This window comes from Pongo pygmaeus, chromosome X, assembly GCF_028885625.2.
Source record: "Pongo pygmaeus isolate AG05252 chromosome X, NHGRI_mPonPyg2-v2.0_pri, whole genome shotgun sequence".
Lineage (NCBI taxonomy): Eukaryota > Metazoa > Chordata > Mammalia > Primates > Hominidae > Pongo > Pongo pygmaeus.
In genome coordinates, this window is record NC_072396.2 from 7152879 (window position 1) to 7179801 (window position 26923).

Below are 26923 nucleotides of genomic sequence, written 5' to 3' on the forward strand. Positions count from 1 at the left end.
TCAGAGAGAACATCGGTCCCTCAAAGCCTAAAATATTCACTATTTGGCCTCTTACAGAAAGTATCCTGACCCCTAGACTAGGTAACCACACGACCTCTGTTTATATCAAAACTTGGTTAAATGCTTCCCTATCATTGAGCACCATGGGGTTTTTGTTGTTTTTGCTGTTTTAAATAACATTGTTGTGAATGTTCTTGACCTAAATTGTGGTTGACGTCTGTGAATATTTTTCTAAATAATTAATTATGGATCAAAGGTCATGGACCTTTTTATACTTCTGTATGTATTATCCTTTAGAAAAGCAGAAAAGGCATAGATACCTTGTTCAGCAGCAAGGGTGTTTACGAGAACCAGGGGTTCTGAACTGGCACCATAATGTTTTCCTACATAGAGATTTATGTTTTCAACCAACAAACAACTAAAAATTATTGGCTGGTGTCTTTCTCTTTCTAGAATTCTTTCAACTCTTTATCATAGTATTGGGAGCTAGAAAATAATCCATATCTATTTGTCTCACTCATCTAGAGTGCAGCACATTTTTCATCTTCATATCCAGTAGGGATTTTAACCAGGAAAATAACCCCTTGGTTTGTTTGACCTTCAGAAAGTAATCAAACCATGCTGGCATCACGAAATAGGATGGTAAAGGCAGAGAGATCCCTGCTAAGTCGACAGAGAATCGGATTGATGGGGCTAACTGCTTTGCAAAGCAGGAGGCAAAGCAGAAGACACCTCATCGTGGTCTTGGCAGCCCGGGTTATAAAGAATTCAAATTTCAGTGCAAGGCAGCTGTTGAAATGGAATATCAGAAACAAAGGCCACCCTGGACATAATTGTGGTCTGGTGAATTTGCTGAGTGAAAATGGCTTATTGGCCATGTGGGTTTCTTCTGTCAGTTCCCCATCTTTCTATTGTGGGAATTTAACATGTTGGTCCTGCTTTGTAAGATTTCTTTACATTTTAAGACTATAAACACTTGTCTACAAGTGCAATGTATGTAGGGTTTCTATGTATTTTCTATGGGTTTTTGATATGTATGGCTTGCATGTCAGAAACAGTGTGTTAAACAAGGCTAGTTGGGCCCTTAAATGCAGGACTTCCCAAAGCCTTTAGTACGATACGATGAATGTGAATCAGCAGGTGATGAATTTAAATGTAACATTTATCAAAATTATTGACTATGGGCAAGTTTATTTATTAGGCATATTTCAGAGTATGGCTGAATCTGTTTTGTGGCTAAAATTTGGGCATCTGTGGTAGGAGGTAAGAAATCCACAAGGAACATATTGAAAAAATACTGAATACTACTGATAAACAACTAGCAATTAAGTACAAATTTTAATAAAATGGCTAAATGTAAAATAAATATAATAAAGCAACAGGATTTCCATACACACAATAAAACTGGTTTTAAAATATTATCTGAAAAGAAACTATCCCAATATCAATTAAAGCTGAAAATATGGGTAGGTGTTGTGGCTCATGTCTGTAATCCCAGCAGTTTGGGAGGCTGAGGCACGAGGATCACTTGAGCCCAGGAGTTTGACACCAGCCTGGGCAACGTGGTGAAACTGCATCTCTACCAAAAAAAAAAAAATTTACAAAAATTATCTGGTTGTGGTAGTGTGCACCTGTAGTCCCAGCTACTTGGGAGGCTGAGGCGAGAGGATGGCTTGAGCCCAGGAGGCAAAGGTTGCAGTGAGCCAACATCACACCACTACACTCCAGCCTGGACAACAGAGCCAGACCCTGTCTCAAAAAACAAACAAACCAACAACAACAACAAAAAGAAAGCCCTGAAAATACCTAGAACTAACCTTAACAAGAAATGTGTAAAACCTGTCTAGAAAATCTTAAAGTCTTAAGTTAAATTGCTTGAAACTGAGCAATATAAAATTAGACTTGCATAAACAGGATAAACAAATCATGTCACAGGATTCAAACTACAAATATTTTAATTATGTCCATTTTTCATACTATCATGTCGATTTCTACAATGACAATTAAAAACTTTAGTAAATATTTTCAGGAACTTGTCAGATTTTCTTTCTAAATTCATCTGAAATCATTAATAAGCAATGTTATCAATAAGCCTTAAAAACATTAGTGAGAAATGACTGAGACGTGATAGCAAAATATTTCATACAGAAAGATCATAGGAAGTCCACCCAGCCCTAGCCTCCCTCTTTGGGCATGCAATGTGAGCTGTAATTAACAATTAGGGATAAAACAACTAGCTAAATGCCTGAAAAAGAAGAGAAAGAGGTTGGGGCTGAGAAAGTACTCAAGGAAAGGGTAGCCAAAAAATTCCCAAGTTTGCCAAGAGACATAAACAAACACATTCAAAAAACTGAGTGAAGGCCAAACAGGGTAAATCTCAAGAAATCCATGCCAAGACACTTCTTAATGAAACTCCTGGAAACCAAACACACAAAAAAATTTTGAAAGCAGCCACAGAAAGCAACACCTTACCTCTAGGGAAAAATATTATTCAAGTAATAGCAAATTCATTACCAGAATTGATGGAGGACAGATGGAAGTGGCACAATATTTTTCAGATGCTTAAAAAAAAAACCGTCAACACAGAACTTTATATCCAGTAAAAATATACTTTAGGAATGAAAGGGAAATCAGGACGTTCTCCAATGAAGAAAATCGAAGAATTTGTCAACAGCAGACCTATCCTAGAATAAATGGTTTAAAGAAGTTCTTAAAATAGAGGAAAATGATAACAGAATAAATCTTGGAGTGCCAGGAAGGAAAATCAATATGCAAAACTATGGGTAAATAAATATGCTTTCCTTCTCATCTGGGATACTCTAAACCATATTTGAGGGTTGAACCAAAAATTAGAACATTTGTTTGATGTGGTTCTATGCATCTGCTGGAAAAATACTTAAGATAATTATAAATGGGGGAAGGTAAAGGGAAGTGATGTTTTTACATTCACTAAAAGTGGTAAAATGGTGACATCAGTAGACTGTGATAGTTATGAATATATTACATAGCACCTAGAGAAATTACTAAGGAAGGTTATGCAAAGACATAAACTAAAACACTGCAGATATCCAAAATAGGAATAGTATCATTTTATAAAATTTTAGTACAACATGACAACCAAGATACTGTCATTGATGTAATCATGATATAGGATATTTCTAGCCACACAAAGATCTCTCATGTTGTCCTTTTAAACCCATATTCACTTTTCTCCTGCCCTCCCCTCCTTAATTCTCAGCATGCACTAATTTGTTCTCCAATTCTATAGTATTGCCATTTCAAGAACATCATGTAAGTGTGTACTAAAACACACAGGATCCCTCCGTATTCTTTCTTACAACTACATGACTATAATTATCTCAAAATAAAATGTTTAATTAAAATAAAAAAGAATAAAGCTACCAGCAACAACAGTAACCCAAAAAGGACCTTTAATGAGATGGACAAACACACATGTCACATTAATTAAAATGGTCCATACCAATTTTTTAAACTGTAAGAAGTGATGGCAAGTTGATAAGAATTTGCAAGGTTTTTCTTAACTTTGTATTTTCCATATTTTAAAAGGTGACATTCGTAACTAGAAAAATTGTACCCTAACGCATTGAAAAGGCCCAGCCTTGTAAGGCGGTGGAATTATTTGGTGTAGCTGAGCTAATGATACACAAAGAATCTGGTCAACCATGGCATGCATTTGGGTCCATTGTTAACAAAAGGAGAGCCAGTTCCCTTATTGTTTGTAAAGCACCTGCCAGAGGAAGGGCTTATGGGTGTCAGTGCTGCCATTTGTATATTTCTGCTTTATTACGGCACTAGTTCATTAATGAGGCCCTGCAATGTCCTGAATGGACACCTCACAGGAGGGGAGCTGCTTTCTATTTTATCTTCCTCATTAGTCGCTGGTGAATGTGGAATACACGGCCATACAGAAATAAAAACACATTTGAATGGTCTTACCTTGTTCTTAATGAAGACTTAGGCTGATGCCAGTTTGCCCTTCACAGCAGGTACCCTTTGCCCATGATGGGATATAGCAGCGCAGTCATTCCACACTTAGCCAGGAAGCACAAATGGACTTTAGGAAGAGCTTCCACAATACAGATCTGGAGTATGTTAGAACTCAGTGAAGAAAGATTCAAATTTGCTTGAAGTTCTTTTTCATAATGGAGTGGGCTCCTTGGAGAGTGAGGAATGGGATTCGAGTTTTATTGGTTTAAGCCTTTAAGAAACTTTGCATTGAGCCCCTCTCCAGCTTTCCATGCCCACCTGCAACTTTTTTTTTATCAGCAATTAACCTGCACATGTGCTTTAAAGTGAAGTAATTTCAAACTCCATCAGTTCCTTGGTTCTCATGTCAGTCTATTCCGAATCTGGGGTGTCTCTGTGACTGCTACACATACTGGAGTTTTGGGGTTTGCAAAGCCCTTCCAGATCTCTCGTTTCCCATGTACTCAACACCCTTCTGAACCCATCTGAAAAACTAGTCTATCAGGGAAGCTTGACCAGGAACAGACTTCAGTTGGACCAAGTTCAATTGAAATTGCCACTTTTGCAGGTTAAGAATAATCCAATGTTGGAATTTTATGTAGCTCGATCCAGTGGTTCTCAACCAGGGGCGATTTTGTTCTCCCTGGGGACATCTGGCCATTCTAGAGCCATTTGGGGTTGTTACAGTGAGAGGTTGTGAGGGTAGCACTGGCAGTTGATGGATTGAGGCCAGGGATGCCGCTGAATATCCTACAATGCACGGGACAACCCTAGACAACAAGGATTCATCCATCCTCAAATGTCACTGGTGCCGAAGTGGACAAACCACAGTTCTGCCAAATGTAGCATAGGGTTTAAGAACATTCAGTTGAAGTCCAGTGCCTGAACTCAATGGCTTTACCACTTAATTTCTGTGTGTGCTTGGGTGTGTTAGCTACAATGGTTATAACGATAATTTCTGACTCAGGATTCTAGGGAAAATTAAGTAAGTAAATACATATCATGCCCTTTGAATACTGTGGAGGCTATTGATGTTGGCTGTTATTATCTATAGAATTCGTTTAGATATTAAACATTGCAAGATCCATTCTGTGAAGAGGGAGATTTGAAAAGAAAAAAAAAATTAAAATCTTTTAAAAATTGCAAGATCCAGAATTCACAGAAAACTTACAGGAAATATCTAGATTGCTGGAGTTATTTTAACATTCTGATTTCTGTCATTGTTTGGGGGCCCCAATAGATTTCATTCCCTTTTTATGAACATATATGCATATTCCAAAAGTAAACAGTTTTCAGCAAGAAGTTCACAACAGGTAGAACACCGTTTTACGAGTTTTATAGAGAAAACACTAGCTCACACAGGAAAACAATAGCTTTCCTTGGTGGTGTTTACTCTTGCCCCAGAGAAAAGGCCGCCATACCATTGAAACTCACAAAGGCTGCACTCCACCAAAAGTGACACAGCCACAACTAAAGTAGCACATTTTGTACATAGAGAAGGCGCTCACTGGCACAGTGCTCGAAATGTCACATAAATTATGCTCACACTTCTAAGAATGGATCTTGAACACAGTGTGTAAATATTTGCTGGTCTCCCATTCCATGTGTCTCCCAGCGAGTCTGTGTGACTCCTCCAACCTGATTCCTTGTTGTCTGCCAAAGATAAGCCACTCGAGGGGCTTTCTGCTCAATTTCAACATGGAAGAAGTGAAAAAGATTTTGCAGCAATTGCTTGGATTAGAAACAAAGAAGACAGCTGGTGAATAAACCGGTCAATTTTTCTCATTAAGGTGCGGGGAAAACAGTCTCCTGCATCCTGAAAGCCCTCCTCACCTTTGGCGGGGAAGGCAGAACAATCTTATCAGGTAAGGTCATTCCAGATGGCAGGTCTGCCATTCCTGCCTTGCTCTTCATTAATCCACAGAGGCAGGTGGGAGGAAACCCATGACTGTTCATCACCCAGACATCAGCAGCATCAAGGCAGACTGTCAGCAGCCACGGGAGCCTCAATTTCAAATCCACAATTCAGAACACAAAAACCAGGATTATGCTTTTTCTTTCTTGTTTCCTTCTTGTTTGTGTTGTCATGGTTCCTCCAGTCACTGGTGTTTCGAGTTCATCTTTTTCGTGCTTTGAAGCTTTGCTGTACCTGAGAAAATTGCAAAGGTACGTTATCATTGCTGCATCTTCCTATTGCTTAGAGAGCTGCTTTATAGCACAATCACAAGCTCATCAAGTCTGTCGGACTGGATTCTGGGTGAGCCTAGCGCCTGGGCTCTCAGTCATACTTAAATAAATAGCAATTTTGATGGCGAGAAATTATTAATATAAAGAAACTGTTTCCAGTCATGTGCTGGGGTCTGTTTGCACTGTGGGGTCTGAACGACCTAAACGGGGGATAAATTGCAAGCAGTCTGTTCTGCAGATGGTCTGCAAAGCCCTACAGACTGTTTCAGTCATGACAAGCTTCAAGGACAGGTGACTGGGGTGACTTAAATGAACTCCTTCCCACAATGGAGTTCCATTTTCATTTTGTTTCTGGCCCCATTCAGAGCCTTTCCCTCTACAAAAAGGAGCTCTCTCCCATTACAGACAATGAAAAGCTCAAGCACATTCTGTGTTTCTTTCTACTCTTGACTTCCCATCATACAATCTTCTTGGAGCTGGAGGAGTTATTTAGTCCAGGGGTGGATGCACTGCATTGTGCTGGCCAAATCTGGCCACACACATTCATTTGCATGCCTGTCTGTGGCTGCTTTTCTCCTACAATGGCAGAGTTGAGTAGATGCGACAGAGATGCTGTGGCCTAAAAAGCTGAACCCATTTATTATCTGGCCCTTTGCAGAAAATATTTTGCTGACCCCTTGTTTCAGAGTGAAGAAACCACAGACCCAATGGGGTAAGATAATTTGTCAAAACCATGCAGGCAGATAGTGATGGAGCCAGAAGCTTTGGTTTCTTTGTTTGTTTTTTGTTGTTTTTTTGTTTTTTTACGGCTTTGTGATAGAACCATGACCTGCTGCCTGGGTATCTACAGAAAGTCAGCACACATCACACAGCCGCACATTCTCTAATGCAAACTAACCTGTAAGAAACACATCTGTCCTATGATAGGCCAGCAAGAAAGGAGATACACAGGATTGCTGGCTTTGGGCTGGAGCTGTTTCCTCCCAAACAGTGTTTCACACCACCAATTCATCCACATGGTGCCCATCTGCATTAAGAATAGAAAGCCAACCTCTGAATCACTCAGAACCTGACCAACGGATATGCGATGCTGGGCTGCCTGGTGAATTTGAAGAGAAGATCCATCTAAAAACAAATATCTCTCATTATGTTTCAAATGATGAGGAAAAGATGATGACACCCTATCATCTCATGACAGAAGTCATCATGAGATGGAAAATTTCCCTGACAGAGAAAGAAGTCAACCTCTCCCCCCTCTAATCCAACTCAGTCATATAGGAAAGTTAAATCATTCCAAATAGGTTGTTGCTTCACTCTCTGAAACTCTTCCTCTGAGTTCTATGCAAACTCCTCAGTCAGGAATGTAAAATCTGCCCCCATTCAAGTTCATTCCTATCTGCCTTATTTCCCACCCCTCTCTGACACACATCCCAGGCTCAGAGCCCTGGGGAATTGCAGTCACAGGAAATGCACAGAGAGATGAACCCATGGAAAGAAACGTGCCACCTAGAAGTCTTGTTCTGCTCCAGAAACCCATTTAATAGATCTACTTCAACACCTCCTGCATGTCCACGGCCTTCTGACCAGCTTCCTTTCTTTGGACACTGGAATTATCTCCTTTTTATGCATTTCATTTTTGAAGACTACCCCAAACACCACTGCCCTTAGGAAGTCTTGTGCAACTACTGGACTGCTTTTGGTTATATTCCTCTTTAATCCATCACCCAATATAGAACTTCGTGAATATCTCTTTTGGAGCATGTCCGCAACTCAAATTAGTAGTCATTTGCCTCTCACCCATTAGACCATTTTAAAGGCAAGAACAGTTTTCCTCATCTTCCTAACCCTCACCTTGCCTTCCACATAATAGATTCTCAGAATTGGGTTGTAAGAGTTAAGAAAACTCAATAGTTACTTGTTGGCTTATGTTTATTGACATCACAGATGGATCTGATATTATTCTTCTTTGGCATTAAACTCTCCGGATCATGAAATGTGTACATAAATGACTTAATACACAGAATTACTCAAGGCCAGGGATCAGCAGACTTTTCTGCAAAGACCCAGGTATTTTAGGCCTTTCTGGTCTCTGTTGCAAACGTTCAACTCTGCCATTGTAGCATGAAGGGAGCCGCAGACAATCTGTAAATGAATGGGTGTAGCTGTGTGTCAATAAAACTTTATTTATAAAACCGGGTGGTTTAGGTTGGATTCGGCCCTCAGGTTGTAGTTTTCTAGTCCCTCCAAACCCTCAACAAAAAGATCCTGCACCATTCTGGTGACGCAGAACCAAGTGAAATGTGGATGGAAACTACATTGACACTTGTTTTCTATTCAGGAATTAAAACCACAGATGTTATTTTTTTCCCTCAGTAAAATCTTTCTAAAAAACCTTCGGTGCAATGCCTTGTATCCTAATCACAGTGCACATCACTCCTCTTGCATTCATTTGCTTTTGTCTCCTCATTTATTAGCACAATTTGTTTGTGAATCACTTGTTTTATGTAGCAGTTAAATCTAGGGAAATTAACTGAATTCAGAAATGTGGGCTTGGGCTGGAAATTCTTTTTTTTCCTATATTACAATGAAATAAATTTTTCCTCAGTTTTCTAAAATAATTATGTTAATCAATTCCTGAGTCTTCAGCAGACGTGAAAGCTAAGGGCACCTTTGGTTTAAGGGGCTACAAGCAGAGTCAGCATCTCATCTATAAACTCATATTAACAGATCGAGACACAGAACAGAGAAAATCATTCTCCATCACCTCAATACTATAACCATACTCAACTCTGAGGTCCCCATCCACCTAACTTTTTGAATAGATTGCAGCAGTTTAAAAATTATGTTGATATTTCCAGTCATTTCCAGAAAAACAAATTTCAGTATGGATTATCTGACTTTCAGAGAAATACAGACAAGGAAAAAAAAAAAAAAGAAGGCCAGGCACAGTGGCTTATGCCTGTATTCCCAGCGCTTTGGGAGGCCGAGGTGGGTAGATCACTTGAGCCAAGGAGTTCAAGACCAGCCTGAGCAATAAAGTGAGACCCCATCTCTATAGCAGAAAATTAAAACAAACAAACAACAACAACAACAACAACAACAAAAAACCCAGGACATCAAGGTTGTAGTGAGCTAAGATCAGGCCACTGCACTCCAGCCAGGGTGACAGAGTGGGACCCTGTCTCAAAAAAAACAAAAAAACAAAAAAAGACAAGTCTGTTGATCTGATTAGAAGGGCAGTAGTTGACACTTTTTCCATAAGTTCACAAGCTTTCTTCTTCATCTGGATAGTTTTATTTAGTACAGTAGTTAAGTCATCTCAGGATGTATTTGAAAAGCACATCTTAAAGTTTTTCTCAGACATTAGTTGAGACAAATGTAACCTGGAAAATTTCGATGGAAAAGTTCATGGTGTTTGGAGATGAGTGGAAAGTTGGGAATTTCTCAGGAACACGCTCCATGTTGGTTGTGCCATCTCGGCTTTTCAGGTTACCCTAACTCTGATGATGAAACTTCAAAATCTTTTTGATCTACAATGAAAAAGAGCCATGCTATCAGGGGACTCTGCTTCTTTTCCACATTTTCTCTTGTTTTGTGATACAGGTTTCAGCGAAATCCACTGCTTCACACTCCATCTTTTTGGGTACTGAAATTTAGGGTCACTCTTAAAGTTTCACCAAATTCAAGATAATTTCTAACATTTAGTTGAGGCTTGGTGGGCCCAGAAGATCCTGGAGCTGCGTTTCCCAGATTGTACCTTGCAGATCACTAGAGTCCCTCAGGGTCATGAGGTGGTCCTTTAAAAGGAGTTTCCTTTTTCAAATAGTTTGGGATGTGATTGCACAGCAAACCAGACAATACTCAGTGGAGAGTTGCTGGGTCCAGGTCAGGTAGGAGACAGAACTCAACACCGGAGGCAAAGCTTGGTCATGGGACCAAGTTGAGGAGTAGCTAAAACAGGGCCGAGGCAGAAGCAGGTTTCCATCAGACATACCCACAGTGTGCCATGTCAGTTACCATTGTCACGGCAACACCCAGGAGTTTCCACCCCTTTCCATGGCAATGACCCGATGACCCAAAAGTTACTACCCCTTCCCTAGAAATTTCTGCACAAACTGCCCCTTAATCTGCAGGAAATTAAAAGTGGGTATATGCCAGGCACTGTGGCTCACACCTGTAATCCCAGCACTTTGGGAGGTCAAGGCATGCAGATCACTTGAGGTCAGGAATTTGAGACCAGCCTGGCCAACATGGTGAAACCCCGTCTCTACTAAAAATACGAAAATTAGCCGGATGTGGTGGTGGGCACCTGTAATCCCAGCTACTCAGCAGGCTGAGGCAGGAGAATCACTTGAACCCAGGAGGAGGAGTTGGCAGTGAGCTGAGACTGCCGTTGCACTCCAGCCTGGGCCACAGTGGGAGACTCCATCTCAGAAACAACAGCAAAAAAAGTGGGCATAAATGTGACACTCTCTGCCTACAGTGTTATCCTGTTCTGCAGGAAAAGTCACAGAGCTGTAACACAGCTGGAGCTGTAACATTGCTTCTTCAATAAAGCTGTTTTCTTCTACCTCCAGCTTGCCCTTCAATTATTTCCTAGACACAGCCAAGAACCCTCAGGGATTAAACCCCACTTTGTGGCTTGCCTGCCCTGCATCATGGGAACTTCTCAAAGATGCAGAGAGATCCTGAAAGATATGACTATGTTTAACTTTCTTCCAACCAATATTTTCTAAACCACTTGGACAATACAAGCCATTTGTCTCAGGGTGTGCAATAGTACCTCAACAACATCAATGTTTCCTAAAACACAGTGATGGAAAGGCTACACAACCTCTCCAGTGCTCCTGAAGCTTTGTTGCCTATGTCAACCACAGGGATCTTATGAAAAGGTAGGTCTCGGTTACGAGACCTAACTCAAGGGTGGGGCTGGAGAGTCTCTGTTTCTGACAAGCTCCCAGGTAGGGCTGATGTGGCTGGTTCATGGACACAAAGCTAGCAAAGTGCTAAGAATCCACCCATTGCAATTGATCTTTCCATCTTTCCAAGCTCCCTTGTGCTTCACTGAACCACACCAAATAAACACTCAGTGTTATTCAGCCTTTGCGACTATTGTCTGAAATCCTACCAGATCTGGGGTTTTAAGTCAAACCCAGCTACACATTAGCATCATTTGGGAGGCTTTTTAAAAAGATGAATGCCTGTTCTTAAAACTATGATATCAGAATCTCTTGAGGGTGCTGTCTGGACATTTTAAAATATTGAGACAAAATGTACATAACATTCAATTAACTGTTTTAGAGTGTACAATTCAATGGCTTCTAGTACTTTCACAGTGTTGTGCAACCATCACTTTTTTCTTTACCCCAAAAGGAAACCCAGTACCTGTTAGCAGTCATTCCTCATTCCCTGCTCCCATCCTCAGACCCCAGCAATCACTAATTTACTTTCCGTGTCTATGGCTTTTCTTATTCTGAATATTTCATATAAATAGAGTGATACAATATGTGGTCTTTTGTGTCTAGCTTATTTCACTTAGTCTAATTTTTTAATCTATATTGTAGTATACACTAGTAGTTTATTTCTCTTTATGGCTGAATACTATTCAACTGTATAGATATACCACATTTGTTTATCCATTAATTTGTTGATATACATTTGGTTTGTTTCCAAGTGTGATTATTGTTAAGAGCCCTGCTATTAACATTCATTTACATGTCTTTGGATACCTGTTTTTAATCTTTTGGAGCATGGATGGATAGATAGATAGATAAGATAGATACACACATATACACACATACACATACACACACACACACACACACACACACACACACACGTATATGTATATAAAATATGCCTAGGAGTGTAATTGCTGGTTCATATGGTACCATAGACTGAATGTCTCTGTCCTCCCAAAAGTCATACATACGTTGAGATCTCAACCCCCAAGATGGAGCTATAAGAGGTGACTTAGATCTTTGGGACATGATCTAGGTGATGAGGGTGGAGGTGATGAGCGGTGATGAGGGTGGAGCCCTTGTGAATGGAATTAGTGTCCTTATGAAAAAGACCCCAGAGAGCTCCCTCACCTCTTCCACCATGTGCCTTCTCCACCACACAGCGAGAAGGCCCCGTCTATGAACCAGGAAGCGGGTTCTCACCAGGCACTGGATCTGCTGGTGCCTTGATCTTTGAGCCTTCAGAACTGTGAGATGGAAATGTCTACTGTTTATAAGCCACCCAGCCTATGGCATTTTGTTATGGCAGCCAGAAAGGACTAAGACATATGGTAACTCCATTTTCACCTTACTGAGGAAATGACAAACCCTTTTTCACAGTGGCTGTGCCACTTTACATTCTCACTGGAGAATGTCACTGGACATTTATACCTTTTTAAAGGTTCCCCATTGAGTGCGATCACCAGCCAGTGTGGACAGCACTATCCTGCAAGCAAGGATGGCCTTGTTCACACACTTAATACACATGTATTTAATTCAATGGGGTGCCTGAACCCATAGCATCAACATTACCTAGGAACTTATTAGAAACACAGTTTCTAGGTCCAGTGTGGTGGCTCATGCCTGTAAACCAAGCACCTTGGGAGGCCGAGGTGAGCAAATCACTTGAGGGCAGGAGTTGAGATCAGTCTTGTCAACATGGCAAAACCTGATCTCCACTAAAAACACAAAAATTAGCCAGGCGTGTGGTGGGAGCCTGTAATCCCAGCTACTTGGGAGGCTGAGACAGGAGAATTGCTTGAACTTGGGATGTGGAGTTTGCAGTGAGCTGAGATTGTGCCACTGTACTCCAGCCTGGGCGACAGAGCAAGAGTCCATCTCAAAAAAAAAAAAAAAAAAAAAAGCCACAGTTTCTTGGTCCCCACACTGGACTGACTGAATCCGAAACTCTGGAGGCAGAGGGTGGTCACTACCTATTTTATCAAGCCTTCCAGGGGATTCTAAATTTTGAGAACTGATGCTCCATATATAATTTTATAATTTGCAATAGTTTTACTTCACCTTATATCATATGCACTTTCCCACATCCTGTACTATTATTTGAAAACACAATTTAACATCTACTTGTAATCTTTTAATATAAAACAAGCCCACTATGCGCTTAATCATTATATCTGGGGCCATTTGATTTTTCCCATTTTTTATGAAATATAAATAATACTCCATGAATACTCTTGACAATAAATATTTCCACACATCTCGGAATATTTCCTTGAGTTAAATTCAGAATCATAATTACCAAATTATAGAGTTTAGACATTTTTATCTTTATGCTGTGTTGGCCACTTCATTGGATCTGAGCTCTTTCTGTGGAGAGGAAACCAATACTTTCATTCATCACAAACAAGGAAGACAATATGGGTTATTGGCTATTTTTATTCTATTGCAAATATTGCTGGATCACCAATTCTGGGTTAATTTTTCTCTCAAACCAGGAGAAATAGATGCTATATATTTCCAGTCTCACAGCTTCCTTGCTATTTAGGATGCTTTGCCCAGCTTTTTAATTTATCAGTCCTCAGTTTCTGTACCTACACCTTAAGGGTAAAAATACCCTACCTACTTAGTGGTATAGATAATAATGATAGAACTTTTGCAGAAAGCCCTTTGTAACTGCCGAGCACAATACAACATGTGAGATATTTTTATAACTAGGCTCAGTGCTTTGAAAAGTTCACTCCCAGAGGACTCCCCCAATAGAAATATCCTCATTTGCTTTGAACCGTGGCTTTCATCAGCCTGACCTAAGCTGTATTATTTGCTCTGAATTCTTTAGGGATCCGCAGAAGCTTTACTATTCACATATGCATATTTTGTGACTGTATGAAGGCACTCCTTAAATTTCTGGGAGTTTGTTCACCTTAGGTAGAATTTGTAAATAGTATATTTCTGGCTTATTTTCTATTTCCCTTTTTATTTTAAGCCATGTGCTGATTCTATTGCATCCATCTTTACAGAGCTTGCCTCAAATCCTTTTTGGGGAAGAGGCAATAGAGAAACAGAAAAACAAGTCAACAAGCAAGCAGATAGAGTAGCACACTGTAGGATCTATTTGATACTTCCTCTTCCTTTCTGAACCTTTATAGCAAGGTTTACATTTACATGGAAACTTTAAATAGAAACTATGACACCTACCTGGAAACAGGTAAGGCTATCCATTTTCACCAGTTGACTGTAAAAAGCCTCGGTTTTCTGTCTGAATTAGAAAAATTTGTAGACTTTGAGAGGCGCAAATGAGCAATAGTCTACTATAATGCTGCTTTAATAGCTTCGAAAGATACCTGTCCCCCCGCCACGAACCCATGCTACAAGTACTCTTTTTTCCAGTAAAGATGCATTTTGAAAAGACTATTCCGAGGCAGATAAGAGAAGCTGTTGGCATGTTTTAATGAGGGAAAATGAGAAAGGGGCTGTGGAAACAGCTCGACAGACTGCTCATCAGAGCAGAAGGAAGCTTCTATGCCTTTTTATAGTCACGCTGGCCCCCTTACGTCCCTGAAATATTCTCTCTCCAAAGTTTCAAAGGTAGGACTTGCTAAGCAGGCAGTCCCGAAAGGGAAGACCTGGAAACACCCTCTATCTGGAACAGGACCTACCCACACTCTGGTAAAGAATAGGGTATCTATACATCCCCAACGAAGAAACTGAGCTGAAAAGCCAGGATGATGAGGCTTGCAAATCTATTCGCAACCTTGGGCCAAGCTCCCAAGGCCAGCCACCCTGAGCATTGCTGCTTTGCCCTCTTTGATTTCCAGGGAATTAACACTCCCCAAGTTCACCTGCACGTCACCTGCAGCCTGGGAGAAACATGGTGACTTGGGGCTCCCTGCAAGAGACTTGATGTGTGATTCAGCCCCTTTTGATGCAGTGCTTGAGGAAATGTCAGGGAGCAGAGAGTGAATAATTATTTGCATCCAGAGTGCCGCAGGCAGCTCTCCAAGAGGGAGTCCGCAGAAGTTGAGCCTTCCGAGGAGGCCGGGGACCCCTGTTTAGTTTTGAACTTAGCATGGGGGGAGAAAGAGAGATAGAGAGAGAAAGACCATTTCCCACAGAGCTGACAAATACAGGGTTAAATAAAAACAGTGGTATCCGTGGAAGAACGGGGAGAGCGTGCCGGCTGGAGCCTTTATTTCATGTTAATCACTCTTGTAGTTGCTGCAGCCTGAGAAAGACACATTTGTTATGCAGACAGTGTTCGTTGTCAAAGGCTGATCAAGAATGCAGGAGTGCGGCCACAAAATGAATTAGCTCTCTGGATACCAAATGGGAAAGCCAATTCGAACCAGAGCATGGCACAAGGGCTCCAGCAGGATTAAAATATACTAGGTGCGCATAAGAGCGAGCATTGTGACCACTGCTAATTATTTGCTATTTTTAGCACAGGCATTGAGAAAGCAAAGGGCAGTCAGGGGGAGGGGAATGCGGCAATCCAACAACAGGGTTCATTCAGAACGCCGCCGGGGGTTCACAGACCTCCGTCCATGTCCACTTCCCATGCTCCAGAATGGCCTTTATTTTTAAACTCAATAATTTTTCATTCATCCTCCTTATGAATGTTAGGAATGTCTGCAGTTCTGAGCATGCCACAAAAGAAGACCTGTGCTGTGCCGAGGGTATGAAAGCAAAGCAGTGTGAAAGCAAAGCTTTGCTGTGCCCCAGAGAGAAACAGAACAGAAGGTCCCAATAAAGACAGAGGGTCTTTTCTAAGTGGGCACCCACTGAGCCTGTCGACCAGGTGAGATGGTCATTTTCTGTGGTTGCGTTGACTCACTTCTACATTCTCGGACTTCCGATCCTAATCTAAAGCTCAGATTCCAAGCGTTTCAACTGCCCTTGGACCAGGCTTATTGACAGGTAGATTACATTAGGTTTCCCCACTTGACATAAGGGCATTGCAGCTTAAGGCATGACCATGGTGCTACTCTATTGTCAAGAAAAAGGTAGGGTGCAGTGGCTCATGCCTTTAATACCAGCACTTTCGGAGGACCAGGCGGGTGGATCTCCTGAGCCCAGGAGTTCAAGACCAGCCTGTGCAACATAGTGAGATCCAGACTTTACCAAAAAAAAAATAAAATTAGCTGGGTGTGGTGGCATGCATATAGTCCCAGCTTCTTGGGAGGCTGAAGCAGAAGTTCACTTGAGCCCAGGAGTCTGAGGCTGCAGCGAGCTATGTTCAGGCCACTGCACTCTAGCCTGGGCAACACAGAGAGACCCTATCTCAAAAAATTCAAAAATAAAAATAAAGTCAAGGGAAAGAAAACTCTCCCTCTTGAATTTCTATAGCATGTTCTTGTATTGGTATCGAAAATGCCATTAAAAAGAAACGAATATAGATAGACACATTCTTCTCTTTAAAACCTCAAAAATATTAGGCATATTCAGAAAAGCAAAGGAAAAAATCCTTTGTGTATATATGTATATATACATATTGTATATATACACACATATATACACATACACACACATATTCTTGATCAGCGTCACATATATCTATGAATATGTGTGTTTGTGTATGTGTATATACATATATACACACACAAAGGACTGTATATATAATCTATATTATATGTATAATTCTTCTGAATTATCCATTTGAACTTTTAAGATCCCATCAAACCACACTATGTCTACACTACTTAAGACATAATTTAGGCTCACAGACTTAAACTACAGAGTGTTTAAGTGTATACACATATATTTAGATATAGATATAAACATTTTAGTCAGTCAAGACACTGTATCACTAAAAATAGCTCCATGGATTCTCACCAAATAAAGAAGGCAGGGATAGGCTGGTCCAATACAGGCTTCATGGCTTGCATGGAAGAGTCAAATGATCATCCCTCAGAACAGCCAAAAAGTTGATTTGCAATTGAGATGCTTTGCACCTGAGTGAGGCCTCATCCTAGGCTTCAAGGCGGGTAGCAGAAGGAACTCATTAGATGAATGATGGCGAATGAATTCCCCAATTATCTCATCTCAGGATGAGAGGCTGGCTGGATAAACATGTACACACACACACACACACCACCACCGCCACCAGCACCAAAAACAACAGGCCGAGTGCAGTGGCTCACGCCTATAATCCCAGCACTTTGGGAGGCTGAGGCAGGCAGATCACTTGAGGCCAGGAGTTCGAGACCACCCTAGCCAACATGGTGAAACCTCGTCTCTACTAAAAATACAAAAATTAGCCAGGTGTGGTGGTGCATACCTGTAATCCCAGCTACTCAGGAGGCTGAGGCAGGAGAATCGCTTGAGCCCAGGAGGTGGCACCACTGCACTCCAGCCTGGGTGACAGAGCGAGACTCTGTCTCAAAAGAAACAAAAACAAAAACAACAAAAATACAAGTAAGAGGGAGGACAGCATTATAATATTACCTATTAGGATGAAATACTATTCATTGGCCAAGCTAGACACATACACGTGCACACACACACAACAGCAATCACAACAGCAACAGCAATCACATATCACACCAGCAATCACATATCACACCAGCAATCACATATCACACCATGGCATGACTTGGTGGTAAAAGACATTCATTTATCAAACTTTTATGGGTCTGATATTCTAATATGTCCAGGTAATACCAATTTGGTTCATTCTCAAGGGATACACATCTAAAAGGCCATGGGTCACCCATTACGGCACTCTTTTTTTATGATCATTCTGACATGATGAATCTGTGTCACATGATGACTTCTTGGGATAAAGTTACATGCAACTTCTCCAAAACGCTTTTCCCCTCCCAATTTTGGACCCAGAGATGAAAGTAATTCATGGACAAACAAGGAACAGGTAGGTTCCTGCCTCTCAGAATCCTCTGAAGGATCAAATGTATGTTTTTGAGCTGCCTACACCTGAAATCCTGATTTGGCTTTTGATTTTGTTTTCAGAACAGAAACTGCATGTCATGGACTCCATAGAAGTCTCTTTCTGGGGAGTGCTTTAATGAGCCTCAGTAAATCCTTTGCCTCCTTTGTAAAGTTCCAGGGGCAATAATTCCACTAGGGAAGTGGTTCTCAGAGAGGGGATCCTTAGCAATGCCTGGGAATACTTTAGGACTTTCAGAATTGTTGGATTATTGGAGGATTGATTCAGGGATGCTGCTAAATATCTTACAATGCACACAACAGAGAATTATGCAGCCTAATGTGTTACTAATGCCAAGGCTGAGAAACTCTGTTCTTTTGGTGGTTATATACCTGAGCAGGTTGGGTTGCCTGGATTTGGCAAACCTGGTGAAGAGAAACGCTTATCAGAGTCCTTTTCTCAAGAGGATTTTTTTTTTTTCCTGAATTATCCATATGAACGTTTAAGAGCCTATAAAACCACATCGTGTCTATACTGCCTAAGGCATAATTTAGGCTCATGGGCTTAAATCAGAGAGTGCTAGAAATGTGGACATAACTCCTGGAAACACGGATAGTATTGGGTGCTCCTGGGTTCATGCCAGGCTGGGAAATTCCGGTGCCTTAGTAGTTGATTCTCCCTTTTCCTTTCTAAATACAAAACCTGCCTGTGAATAGTACACCTCCATCCCTGAATACATTTTAAAACACATCTAATTGCCGGGCACAGTGGCTCACGTCTGTAATCCCAGCACTTTGAGAGGCCGAGGTGGGTCGATCACCTGAGGTCAGGAATTTGAGACCAGCCTGGCCAACATATTGAAACCCCATCTCTACTAAAAATATAAAAATTAGCTGGGAGTGGTGGCAGGTGCCTGTAATCCCAGCTACTCAGGAGGCTGAGGCAGGAGAATCACTTGAAGCCAGGAGGTGGAGGTTGCAGCGAGCAGAAATCACACCACTGCACTCCAGCCTGGGCTACAGAGCAATTCGCCGTCTCTAAAATAAAATAAAATAAACCCGTCTATGATTTCTGACAATACTCTGGGCACATGGAGCAATGGCCTCCACCATACGATTGGTCTCCCCTGGTGTCCAATCTTCCAAAACCCAACAGCCTGTCTAGAAGATGTCAGCCACCTAGACATCTTTAAAATTAATGTCTGAAAAGTATCACTTGTAGGAACTTTAATTAATATATTTTCTCTGCTTTGTGTGCAATGAAGTGAGCCAGCATTTTCAAAGGAAGAGATTCAGTTGGTTCACCAGGAAATCTGAGTTTGCCTTATGAGAATGAGATCATTTCTCTCCTGCTGCAAAGAACATTGGCATCTTTTACAAACAGATTGGCCCAAGGTCCTGCACATATTATCATACCCCCACCGTCACGCAGCAAACCGGAGCAGCTCCATCTTGGGTGAGGGCTAGGAAAATGAGGCTGGAACTTCCTGGGCTGCATTCCCGGAAAGTTAGGTGTTCCTAGCCTCTAGATGTTTACAGTTAAGGGAACAGATTGATAATGTTTAGTAAACAGACCCAGAATTGGGAGTGTCCAATATCCCTATATCTTGAGAACAGAAGCACTCCTAATTTTGCTTTAAAGATAATAATATTGATTGTTGCAGAATGTAGTAATAAAGAAAATTAATCCTTTATCACAAACCCTGTAGCAGAGCACATCTCCCCATGATCTTTTTTTTTTAATTTTATGTATAAACAAGTTTTGTACATACCAGTGGATGCGTTCCTGAACACCCTACTCTGTCTATGGAGTAGCTGTACTTTCACCACTTTACTCTCTTAATAAACTTGCTTTTGCTTTGCACTATGGACTGACCCTGAATTCTTTCTTGTGTGACATTCAACAACCCTCTCTTGGGATCTGGATCGAGACCTCTTTCCTGTAACGGAAGGATTTGGTGAACACTGGATTTCGTGAGCCCCGGGGAAAGGAGTACACACTAATCACCAGTCAATAATTAGGCAATGAACATAAGTGGTGATGTTTTCAATTTGTGAAAAATTAAGTCATGAATGGACTTTTAATTTGTGGAATATTGGAGATAACTGTGCTTTCCCCATTAGGACTCAGAAGTGGATTGTATTAGTCAGGGTTCTCTAGATAAAACAGCTATTTATAAAGAGAGAGATATATAAGAAGAGATTTATTACAGAATTTGGCTCATGCAGTTGTAGAGGCCAAGAAGTCTCAAAATTCGCCATCTGCAAGCTGAAGAAGCAGAAAAGCCAATGGTATGATTCAGCCCAAGTTCGAAGGCCTGAGAATGAAGCGTGCCAGTGTCCCTGGGCAAGAGAAAATGGGTGTCTCAGCTCAAGAAGCGTGAGCAGATTTATTCTTCTTCAGGTTTTCTATTCCATGCGGCCCTCAGTAGATTGGATGATGCCCATCTACATAAGTGAGGATGGATCTTCTTTCTTCATTCTCCTGATTTAAATGCTAATCTCTTCTGGAAGCGCAGACACATCCCAAAATACATTTCACAGCTGTCTGGGCATCTCTTAGCCCAGTTAAGTTAACACATAAAACTAACCACCATGCGAATTGTCTCTGTTTTTTAGTTTAGATGCCCTCCAGCAGAAGTTTTACAAATGCATTCACATCAACATCTTCTGGTCACTGGATCATGTACACATCATTCGATTCTAATTGAGGCTTGTTGTTCATTTCTTATATTTGGAAGCAGGGTGCAAATGTTGTTTGTGCTTTATGCTGCTTGGTTGTGTGCATTGGATTATACAAACAGACATTACTGGGCACATATTCATTCTCAGCAACATAGATCCTGGATGTCAGGGCTGGCGTCCCTCCAGAATTAGGTCTTACTCCTGGAACATGTCAGGAAACTGATTTACTAGATCTGAGAGGGTGGAGAGTCTACGGAAGGGAAACCAGCTTTGAAGCATTGGCACCATCAGCAATCTTTACCCAAGGTGCAGGAATTACCTGTTCATCTTCATTGTCCTACAAATTCTGTCTTACTCAGCATCTGAGAGGTATAGCCACTTCTTTAGTCTCTTTGACTTGAGAAAGCTATTTCTTAGTCAACAATAATCCAGACTTGCTTCCTGACGGGTTGTCAAAATCCTCCTTAACATATTATCTATCCAAACATTGTCCTAGTTACCCTGACTCCTTGGAACACTGTTTTTGTCAGATCAATGATTAATCTTCGCAAGCTGCAGAGTGAAAATGAACGTGCAACCTGTGTAGACAAGCCTTTCATTTTCAACAGGATCATAAATACCTAAGAAGGTCTTTGTAGGGTAGCAATTGCATACACCATAATGCACATGCAAAGATGGGCAAGGAACATGAAGACAAATTCAGGGAAAGAATTAAAGGCAAAACTCAAAACCCCCATCCCCACATAACCCAGTGCAATCGCTACACAGCATCTTCAGCAAGCCCTAACCAGAACCCTGAATCTTTCTACGACGTTATCTTTTACATGATTTCCATGAATAACTAAATTTAATTCCCCTCTCAGAGACGCACGTAATCACATTGGCTGTCATCCTTTGAACACATCAATGAGTAATTCATTATTTCTGATTCGATTTGATTCTGGTAATTCCCTAAAATGTGTTGTGTCTTATAGTCACCACCAGCTAGTTTTGGAAATAGTTCTTTCTATACAGCTGCCTACTTAAATTTACTGAATAAACTACATTGCATTACCTGTGATTTTATTTTGTTTTTAAGATTCTTCTATTCTGCAAATGCTTTCCATACAGGTAAGAAAATCCATTAGCTAATTTCCTTACTACCCAGGGATTCGTTTCCAAGAGATTTCCCATTTCAATGTTTGAACATTCTTCTTCAAATTATATTTATTTTTTAATGGTTTTAATTTTCATAGAAATTGACATTTCTTGCACCTTAATTGTGTTATCTCCCCGGATGGCATTCCAATCTTACACATACTTTGCAGGTTTTCTATTTCTTCCCATTAAAACATAATCATTAGGTCAGTTTACTATAAGAAAAAAAAAACACTTTAATTCTCTTTTTTATAAACTGGTGCTTTAACTTAATTTTTCCTAAATATGTTCCAACAAGAAATGAGCAGTATGGCAAACATATTATATAATATGTCACTCTTATATCTTCTCTATCCCTATCACCACTACCAAAAGAATCCCAGCAACTTTATAAGGAAGCCATTTGACATGTAAAGACAAATTGGGCAGCATCTGTTATAAACAGATATGGGTTTGATGGCAAGGCATTTGTAGGGCCCTGGATTCTTGCCCAATGTATGCTTTTCTTTTTCAAGTTAATGAGAAGCTTTCTCTTCTACTTGCATTGAGGTCCTGTATGATGGAACCTGAACATGCCATGCTCATTTTTGTCTGAGAAATGACTCAGGTCATTTCTCTCTAAATTTCAACTATTATGTAAGGTCTCCACCAAGCCCAATCACCTCCAGTAATACTCAGTGTGCTGTTCTCTCTCCTTCTAAAACCTCATGGCATTGACTCTATAGGTCACTTGTGGACTCATTTAATAGTCAACTCAATGCCATTTCACTCTTCATTCACTTCTTCAATAACTATGAATCATCCACTAGGTGCCCAGCAGAATGCCTGGCACCAGGAACACAGAAGTGGGATAGACATACTCAGTCCTGGGTCTTGGATTTACAAACCCTGAAGCAGAATCAGACCTTAGCAGAGAAACCCACAGGGTATCTGTTTTTTTAGTATCATGAGTCCCACATGAAGAATAGTAGTATCTCAGTTCAAGAGACCTGTCTTACACAGATCACAGCCCTCTCAGTGAAATTTTCAGCAGTTTCTCAAAAAAATAAAAATAAAACAAGAAGAAAAGAAGAAAAAGAAACCCTCTGAATGAATGTTGTCTGTTATTTTGTATGGAATCCCTTTTCTCTGCAATAGCATCCACTCTTTTGGGGCATTGTGTTGGTAACACATCTTAGCTCAGATGTCAGATATTTCAAAAATTCTATGCTACCTTGAGTCGTTGTATTTTCAAATTTTCAAAAGTTTAGGAGTGCACATTTCACTCTTCTGAGCATCAGATTAAACTATCCAATCTGCTTGAAAATTTGGGCATCTCTCTTTCACCCATCCATATTACCTTTACTGCCTCTTTTTGCTTATAGCTGGCATTGAATTACATCCATCATACCCTTGATATTTGTTCCACAGTATCTTAGAAAATATTCCGTCACCACATTCTACATCTTAAAAAGTCAATGGAAACTTTTTCTATTTCTTTCAAAACCCAAGTTTATTTGTTTGTTTGTTTTTTCAATATTTTCCTCTTTACTGCTCTGGGAGGCATTTCCAGAGATCCTTCGATCCTTCATGTTCAGTCTTGAACTTCTCTTTCTCTTCTCTCTCTCACTCTCTCTCTCCCCGCACCCCCCGACCTTTGTCTCTGTCTCCAGTTGATTTATTAATACATTGGAAGATTTTAACAACAGCTCACCAGCATGTCACTGGTTAAATTTCCCACGGTTCATGAAGTCTGTGATTTCATCTCAGTAGACAGAGCTCCGAAATGATTTGAGGGCCACTCAAAAATCCATTAAAAATTAACAAAGGAACAGTCAGAATCTTGAATAGCTTTAAAAAAACCCCACGATATCAGTTATGACAAGAGAACATAAAATTCCTTGCTTCTATTACCCTCAAAACATGTACCCTTTAGACCTTGGGGTAGCTGCTAAATAGAAGCTGAAAGATCTGTGTCTCTGCTATTGGTAGCTGTGTGCATTGGTACAGATCACCTAGCAAAATGCATTGCACGCCAATCTCTATTTAGGCAGACACCCAACGAAGAGGGTCATTGCTATGCCATTGCTGAAGACAATCTTCACATTTCTCCATCTCTTGTCATATTGTGTTTTGCTTTTGTGCTTTCTGTGCTGTAGAATATTATTTTAAAAAAATTCTGTGGCATTACTGCTGAATCCAATCCAACTGATACAATCCTTAATGTAACTGTAGGTAATTATCTTTCCCTGGCATATTTTCCACAATTTCCTGATGTTTTATAGCACAATTACTTGGGACCAAAATTTGGAACATAATTTCTTATCTGTTGAGGATGAGACACTGTGGTCATTAATTACTTTCTTTTAAATACTAATTGACTTTTATACTTGAACTTATTATATACATATGGGTAAATTGTTTGCTTTTATTTTAAGCTTTGAACTTAAGGATTATCTTTGTAGTCACTACCAAAAGCTTGGAAAAATATACATTCATGACTGCTAAAGCAGACCAATATAATTTCTGACATTTTGGCTGTAATTTTGTTCCCAAAGCCTCTGCTTATTAAAGAAAAATACTAATTAATATGTAACCTCAAATTTTATGTTCTTCTATTTCATAACAAAAGATTTCCATGGATAATTGTTCAAAGTGTGTGGGGCGGGGGAGAAGACAATGGAAATGACAGATAAAGTCTCTCTCTTATGAGACCCCCAAATCACTATGGTTTGACTTAACAATTTTTCAATGTTACTGTGGTGCAAAAGCAAGATGCATTCAGTAGAAACCATACCTCGAGCACCCATGCAACCAATCTGTTTTTCACTTTCAGGACAGTATTCAATAAGTTACATAAAATATTCAACACTTTATTATAAAATAAGCTTTGTGCTAGATGATTATGTACAACTGTAGGCAAATGTAAGTCTTCTGAGCAAGTTTAAGGTCAACTAGGCTGAGCAATGTTTGGTAGGTTAGATGGATCCAATGCAGTCTCAACTTATGATATTTTCCACTGATGATGACAGGATATAACCCCATCATAAGTTGAGAAGGGGCTGGGTGTAGTGGCTCACACCTATAATCCCAGTACTTCCGGAGGCCGAGGTGGGCAGATCCCTTGAGCCTAGGAGTTCCAGACCAGCCTGGGCAACATGGCAAGACCCCAACTCTACAAAAAATACAAAAAAAGTAACCAGGCATGGTGGCATGCACCTGTAGCCCCAGCTACTTGGGAGGCTGAGGCTGGAGGATTACTTGAGCCCGGGAGGCAGAGGTGGCAGTGAGCCGAGATCGTGCCACTGCACTCCAGCCTGGGCAACAGAGCCAGACCCTGTCTCAAAAAATAAAATAAAAATAAGTCGAGGAGCATCTGTACATTGAAGCAGAAGAAGACAAAAAACAAGTAAATAGGTATATTTTTAAAAGTTAATTCTATCACTTTGCTATTTCTCTTGATGGGGAAAATAAGTCCACAAAATGAAATAAAGGGTCACAGTGAGTAAGGAGATAAAGGTGGAGGGTATAGTCTCGACAAACGCTCAGGGAAAGTTTCTTTGGAGAGATGATACCTAAACCACCTGAATAGAGGAAGAGCCATGCAGATGCAGAGAAAGTAGATTTGTCAGTTAATTAAACAGAAGAGACCGGGCGCGGTGGCTCACGCCTGTAATCCCAGCACATTGGGAAGCTGAGGCAGGTGGATCACTTGAGGTCAGGAGTTTGAGACCAGTCTGGCCAACATGGCAAAACCCCGTCTCTACTAAAAATACAAAAATTAGCGGGGTGTGGTGGCAGGCACCTGTAATCCCAGCTACTAAGGAGGCTGAGGCAGGAGAATCACTTGCACCCAGGAGGTAGAGGTTGCAGTGAGCCGACATTGCACGACTGCACTCCAGCCTGGGCAACAGAGAAAGTCTCTGTCTCTAAATAAATTAATAAATAAATAAACAGAAGAAGCAACAGTGCAGTCCAAGGCTAGTGAGCAAGAAGAGTAGAAACAGATGAGGTTCAAGCCATAGGCAGGGAATGTGGGTCACTCGGGACCTTGCGGTGTTGAGAAGGAATTTGCATTATGTCCCAAGTTTAATGGGAAGCTGTTGGAGGGTTTTTTAAAAGCAGGTGTTTCTTATTGCCAAAAGTGACTGAGTCTGCAGTGTGAACAAATAAAGAAGGGAGGATGAGTGGAAGCAGTGAGAGACAGGCCAGGAATAAGAGCTCATGGCCCCCAAGCTGGAGTGCTGATGGTTAGCTAGGGAGAAAATAGATAGGGCAGCACAACCTAAGCATCGACTGGATATAGGATGTGAAGGGAAGGAAAGAAGGAGGAAAAATCAAGGAGGTCGGGTAGAAGTTTTGTTTATTTAAGATACCTAGGTAGGCAGATAGATAGGTAGGTAGATAGATAGATAGATAGATAGATAGATAGATACATAGATAGATAGGTAGATAGATAGATAGATGATAGATAGATAGATAGATAGATGAGTAGATAGATATAGATAGAGAAGATAGATCATAGAGATAGATAGATAGATCGATGATAGAGAAGAAAGACGATTGATAGATAGATGATAGATATATATCAGCAAATAGAGACAGAAGATATATAGATGATGATAGATAAATGACAGATAGATAGATAGAGAAGATAGAACATAGAAAGAGATAGATAAATAGATCATAGAGATAGAGAAGATAGATCATAGAGATAGATAGGTAGAGAAAAAAGGTAGATGATTGATAGATACAAGATAGATATATATCAGTAAATAGAGACAGAAGATATATAGACAGATGATAGATCATAGAGAAAGAAGATAGATGATAGATATATACAGATGTAGATAGGTAGATAGAGAAGGAAGATAGATGATAGATAATAGACAGATAATGACATACAAACATACATAGATGGATAGATTGATGGATATGATATGTAGATGGAGAAGGAAATAAAAATATTTCACCTCAAAATACACTCAGAGGAATTTGTACAAAAATGTTTACACCGACTTTATAAGTATAATAATCCTAAATTGCAAACAGTCCAGGTATCCATCAACTGGAGAATGATCAAATAAAATGTGTGTCAATCCTAGAAC

The 26923-nt window shown here is 40.4% G+C and overlaps 1 protein-coding gene across 2 annotated transcripts in view; it reads right to left on the reverse strand.

Annotated features, from left to right (window-relative positions):
• Positions 1-5307: 5307 nt before the first annotated feature.
• The window catches only part of PUDP (pseudouridine 5'-phosphatase), a 377730-nt gene continuing 356114 nt past the window's right edge, over positions 5308-26923 (reverse strand). For both annotated transcript variants that reach the window (XR_010125477.1, XR_010125476.1), the window contains one exon: positions 5308-6136. The gene's annotated coding sequence lies outside the window, so the exon portion shown is untranslated. The remainder of the gene's footprint in view (positions 6137-26923) is intronic.